The sequence below is a fragment of the Chelonia mydas genome, chromosome 7 (genome assembly GCF_015237465.2).
Source record: "Chelonia mydas isolate rCheMyd1 chromosome 7, rCheMyd1.pri.v2, whole genome shotgun sequence".
In the NCBI taxonomy this organism is placed as follows: domain Eukaryota; kingdom Metazoa; phylum Chordata; order Testudines; family Cheloniidae; genus Chelonia; species Chelonia mydas.
In genome coordinates this window covers 122,525,427-122,531,680 of record NC_057853.1, presented here as the reverse complement: position 1 = coordinate 122,531,680, position 6,254 = coordinate 122,525,427, and positions in this window count along the sequence as shown.

The following is a 6,254-nucleotide window of genomic DNA, read 5'->3' as shown; positions in this document are numbered from 1 at the left end:
GGGGCGGATCCCGGCGCTGGGGGGAGTCCGGGGGGGCCGCGGATCCGGGCGCTGGGGGGAGCCCGGGGGAGGGCGGAGCCCGGCGCTGGGGGGAGCCCGGAGGGGGCGGAAACCGGCGCTGGGGGGAGCCCGGGGGGGCGGAGCCCGGCGCTGGGGGGAGCCCGGTCCGCCTCGTGCGCCGCTGGCGCTGGGGGGCTCGGCGGGTCGGAGCAGCGGGGCGGGGAGCCCCGGCCTGGCAGGGCCCCTGCACCCCGGGGAGGCGCCTCCTGGGCGCTGCCCCAGGGCAGCTGGGAGCAGGGGCAGAGCCCAGTGGCTGCATGAGCCTGGGGTGCCCGGGCATTGCCCCCCCCAAGGGCACAGACCCACCTTGGGGAGGGGGAATAACCACCTGGCGCTCTGCCTGCCCCCCGCCCTGGCCCCGGGGTCCTGGCTTGCAGGGCCTGGCTGGGAAATGGTGGAGCAAAGCCCCTCCGGGCCGGCCTCACCTCAGGCCCCGGCACAAGCTCCCCGCATGGCCTGGCTGGCGGGTGCCGGGGTCGGGGCTCAGGAGCAAAGTCCTAGCCACTGGATTTGCCATTGTCTCCTCAGACGCTCCACCTGTGGGACCGAAGGGCCAGAGAGCTGGGCGGGCACCGGTCACATCTGTGGCTCTGAGCCGCTGCAGAGAACCCCCCTTTTTACCCACTAGGGAGCCCTGCAGCACATTGGGGAAACTGAGGCACGCACAGGCTTCATCCAAATATTACATACAATTCCCACTTGGTCACAGCTGGTATCTGTGAGGGCTTCCACCACAGTGCCGGGCCTGCTGCGTACCCAGGTCACTACGGCAGAGGTGCAGCACCCGCCTGCCTGTCCATCTGCCCCTCCAGGTACATGCATGGCCCACATCACTGGCATGTCTCCATGCCCCCCCCCGCCTGCCCCCAGACCAGGTTGGTGCCGTTCCGCATGTGTGGTGTCCTTCGGCCAGTGTGCGGTGCCCACATCTCGCGCTGGGGCTGGCCTCGCAGGCGCTGCGCTGGGTGCCTGGAGTTCCCCCTGGGCGTGACAGTGCAACGGCGTCTCTCGCCGGGCACCTCGGGGTGGGAGCTGTTTACAGCCGCTGCTGTGTGACCAGCAGCCCTGGGAGCCGGGCCTGTGCGGCTTGGACCAGCCAGTAAAGGACCCAACCCCGTGCTGGCTCCCGCACCACTAATGGCCAATAGGCCTTGTGTTCACAAGGGGCTCCACGGACTCGTGTTCCTGCCGTGGGCTGGGTGAGCTTCTTGCCCTGGGGACAGGCTGCTCGCAGAGAGGAGGCTCCCCCAGAGTCCTGCCTGGCAGGGAGCAGTTCCAGAGCATCGCCCGGGGACAGCGCGGTACCAGCTTTTACTAGCCCAGCAGAGACCTGGAGAAGAGCTCTGGGTAAGCGTGAAAGCCTCTCACTCAGCACCAGGGGTTGGCCAATAACCGATATTCCTCACCCACCTGGTCTCGCTAACGTTGACAAAGCACATGGGCACCATGACTCCTGGCTCCTATGGCTGTGGGGGCTCCTGGTGCCAGTGGATACAGCGGCTGCTGTGGAAGCCCAGTGCCAATGGCTGCAGCAGGCTCCTGGCACCCACAGCTGTGGCTCATGGCCTGGCACTACCAACTCCAGCTCCCATCCACGCCAGTCTGTGAATGGATGAGCTGGGAGAACCCTGCCCTTGGCTCCGGCCCCAGAGGGACCCTGGGAGAGAAGGCACCAGCTCCTCATGCTTCCTGCACTGCTATTGTTCAGCGGCTGGGCCCCTGGGCAGGGAACCTGAACCCTGGGTCAGCATCACCTGCTCCATGTCTCCCCCTTTACCAGCCTGGTCTGCCACAGGAACCGTGCCCAGCACTGCAAGGGCGCCGGATCCCCGTTAGGCACCTAATTATGCACCCAGGGTTTGAGACATGCCCAGCCCAGTGGGTAAACAGTGCAAAGCTGCCCCCAGCTGTGGGCGCTGACTAACCTGGCCCCAGAACTCACCCTGGTGTTGCAGACAAACGGGGCTTAGCGCCAGTGACAAGCGTCCCCTGCGGGCTGCAAGCTGCCCTGGGGCCTGCGGGCACGCGAGAGCTGACAGCAGTGCTCAGGTCTGCAGGAGGCCTCTCGCTGCGGCACCGAGTGATTTATACAATGGGCTTGTCAGCCTGTCGGTCACTGCGGGGTCACAGCTGCCGGCTGCCCAAGGTCTTCGCTGTGCTGCAGGCCTGAGGCTCCTCCAAGTGCCAGGGACTGTCACAGAGCTGAGTAAAAACAGGGCAGGGCCTGGACCATGTCTCCTCCCAGCCACACCGGCCATGGCCATCACCAGCCATGGAGCTGTGCTCACACCATTCACAGCAGCATGCCGCATCGCTGCCTTGCTCCCCCCGACCCCCGCCAGCGCTGCAAAGCCAGGACCCCTGTGTATAGCCTGGACCCCACAGCTCCCTCAGGGGTCTCTGGGGTGATGAGGCAGAAGCCCTGCTCTTTCCATGGTGGCAGGAGCAGACCCATCCCACTCGCTCCAGCCTGCTCTCTGTTCCCCCATGGAGGGCGTGCTCTGCCCTGGGCTGGCACAGAGCTGCATGTCGTGGGGCTGGTGCTGCAAATCCAGCCGTTTCATGGCTTCCACGGCCTGGGTCTGATCAATCCAAAGCAGCTCAGTGCGGTCAATGGGGTAATGCTGGGTAGCCCCGCTCAGGATTCCTGCTACAAGCGAGTGACACCAGTTGGGACACTCAGAACAACCGAGGGCCCAGAGACCGCTCAGCTGAGCTCCCCACAGACAGAGCAACCCGGGGCGACCAGCACCTATGGAGCATCCCCCCGCCCCCCATGCCTCCACCAGCGTCTGCCGGGGGGGAGCTGCCCCAGCTTTGCAACAGGGTCTGGCAACCCCCAAGGCTGGAGCATTCAGACGGGCCTGGACAGGCCCAAGCCTGGCGTGTGACTAGAACCCAGCAAGCAGAGGAGGGTAAGGCCTGGCAGGGCAGCATGGGTGGCCCCCAAAGGCCCTGTGGGTGGGGGAAACAACCCCCTGGGAGGCATTAGCCCCTCCCACCCAAAGACACTGAGATAACATCGGGGAGGGGCAGCTGCTGGGAGGGAGAGGGGCTCACAGGGCCCCCCAGCACAGAGCTCTCCAACCTACCTCCCCCACCCCCCTCGCACCCAGCCCTACAGTGTCAAAGCACCTGACAGGGCTCCCATCAGGTCACCCAGGGAGCCCAGCAGAGCCCCCAGCCCACCGGCCTCCCACAAGGCCACACAAGCTGCCCTGGGGTGGGGTGAAGGATTTCGGTGAACACCCCCATGGCGCTGGCACCTCTCCCACTCCAGCCGGCCCCAGGCCGTGCCTTTGCCATGCTGTGCCCCCCTCCACAGGCACGGTGCTGCGGGCGGTTTGTGCGGGGCAGGGGCAGGGATCTGGTTCCTCTCCGTGTCTAGCTGCTGCAGCCAGGCTTCGGCCACCCCGCACTCTCTGTGCACGGCGCTGCCACCCGCCCGGAGCCAGGGCCGGACCCAACTCCCTGTGCCCAGATGGGCGCCCCTGGTAGCACTGGGCCCTGAGTCCCAGGGCCCGGCCCCTGCCCTGCAGCCCAGAGTGGGCTTGCAGTGCGGGGACAAGCCCCCAGGCCCCCACACTCATCCCCCAGCAGCCCGGTGGACTGACAGACCCAGTGCCCCCCGGGGTCGGGACCCCACGGCCCCAGCTCCTGCCTCTCCTCCTGTCATCCCCCACGTCAGCAGCAGGCCACCTCCCCCGCCCGGCAGGACGGGATGTGTTGCCATAGCGATGCTGCCTTTGACTGTATGAATAAAGCCCCCCCCATGGGAGCCAGGAGATCAGCTGCCTCCAGCCCCCCCTGAGGCTCGGCCCCCCAGGGGCAGGGAAGGTGGCTCGTGACTAGGCTGGGAAAGCACCGGCCTGGGTCTGCGGACGCTGCCTGTCTGTGCCCAGCCAGCGCTGCCCAGGGCGGCCTAGTCTGCCCCTCGGCCCTGCTGGCCTCCCACAGGGCCCTGAAGTGTTTGGGGACCAGGGGAGGGGGCCTGGTCTGTGGCCAGGTTCAGCCCTGGCACAAAGAACCCACCCCGCCCCCACTGCTTGAGCTTAGCACCACCCCAAACCGGCAGGGGGACGTCACCCCAACCCGCAGGGCTGGGCACGTGGGCTGCCCCCTGCCTAAGGGCGCCCCGCCTGCCTGGCAGCACCCCCAGAACCAGGCGTGTGTCCTGTGGGCACAGCCGAGCCCGCAGCCAGCCACGGCACACAGGGGCTGAGGCAGGGTAGCCCGGCGTCCCCCCGCCAGAGCCAGCACAGACCCCCTCAAACAGCCGCACAGCCGCTGGGCGCCCCCTCAGCCACACCAGGCTGGGCAGGCGCCAGGGAGAGGAGCATCGGCCCGGCGCCCCAGGGAGTGGGCGCGACATTCGTGTGTGGCAGGAGGATTTCCTCTCTCCCACCTGCAGCCACTTCCTACGCGAGGCCCCATCTCAGGCTGGCTCTGGGCGAGCGGCCCCCTCCGCCACGCACCCAGACCCCGGGGCCGCGGCACGGCGAGTGGCTGGTGCCTGGGTAGGAACGCCGGGGGGCGAGGAAACCTGCTCCTCTGGCACGGGGCAAGAGCCCCCGCCTGAGCAGTGCGAAGCAAACCGGGCGCTGAGCCTCTGCCAAGGCAATCCCGTGCGGCCCCCAGGTCTGCCCCACACCAGCGCCCAGCGCCCCCAGAGAACTCCTGGGTCTGCCCCACCCCAGGGCCCGGAGGCCCCATAGAGCCCCACGGCCTGCCCCACACTGTGCCAGGTGGGCGGCATGCTGCGCTGGGGGGCAGGCAGGGGCATGCTCACTGACCCCCCCGACCTCGCCCCCCGAAGCTCTGCCGTAAACGTCACGGATGCTCTGAAACAGCAGCCCCCGCCCGGGCTGGCATGTCGCTTTGCTGCAGCTCCTTGGCGCGGGCGGCGAGGTGCCACCACGCTGGGGGCTTGGCCCTTCGGCTCCAGCCGCAGCAGCTGAGAGCTGCTATTTTTAACCGGCCTGGAAGTGGAGGCAGCTTGTTTCCCAGCGCGGCTGCAGGAGCTGTAATTACTCTCCCAGCTGGGTCCCTTCCCTCCGCACGGTGAGCTGGGGCCAGACCTGCCTGGCCTAGAGACGCCCCGGCCCCCCCCCCCCCCCGAGCCACTGTCCGGCCCATCAGCCCATGTACAGCCCACAAAGGGGGCAGTGCTGGGCCGTGCAGGGGGCTGCGGTACCAGCCCTGGGCGCCCCTCACACGCAGGGCAGACACTTCACACGTCCCCCCCGTCATCTTTTCTCAAGACGAAGCGGGTTTTAGCCTTTTCTCACAGAGCAGCATTTCTAAACCTTTGAGCAGTTCTGTTGCTCTCCTCTGGGGTCTCCCGCATTTGTCCACAGCTTCCCTAATGTGTGGGGCCCAGAACCGGACACAGTATCCAGCTAAGGCCTCACCAGTGCTGAGTACAGCAGGACAATTACCGCCCGTGTCTTACATACGACGCGCTTGTGAACACACCGCAGGATGATATTAGACTTTTTTGCAACTGTGTCACATTGTGACTCATATTCAATTTGTGAGTCACTCTGACCCCAGCTCCTTGGCAGCTGTGTGAGACCTTGCCAGCTGCTCTCCAGTGTGTATTTGGGCATTTGATTTTTCCTTCCTAAGTGAAGCACTTTGCACTTGTCTTTATGGAATTTCATCTTGTTGATTCGAGGTCAATTCTCCAATTTGTCAAGGTCACTTTGAACTCTGATCCTGTCCTCCAAAGTGCCTACGACCCCTCCCAGCTTGGTGTCATCCGCAAATTTTATAAGCATTCTCTCCACTCCATTTTCCAAATCCCTGACAAAAATATTGCATAGGATCAGACCCAGGACTGACCCCCGCTGGACCCCATCAGGTACGTCCCCCAGCCCCCAGTGTGACAGTGAACCATTGATCATTGATCACGGTCTTTCAACCAGGTGTACTTTATAGTCATTTGATTCAGACCCCATTTCCCTAGTTTGCTTATGTGAATGTCAGGTGGGACTGCGTCAAAAGCCCCACTAAAATCAAGGTGTATCACGTCTACCGCTTTCTCCTTTCCCCTTTCCAGTAGGACAGTGACCCTGGCAATGAAGGAAATCAGGTTGGTTTGGCATGACCCTGAATACACTGAAATATTCGTTAGCCTATTCTTCCCCTTTTTTGGCTTGTGTTCCTTCCCCGGGTTCTTAATATTAACTGTG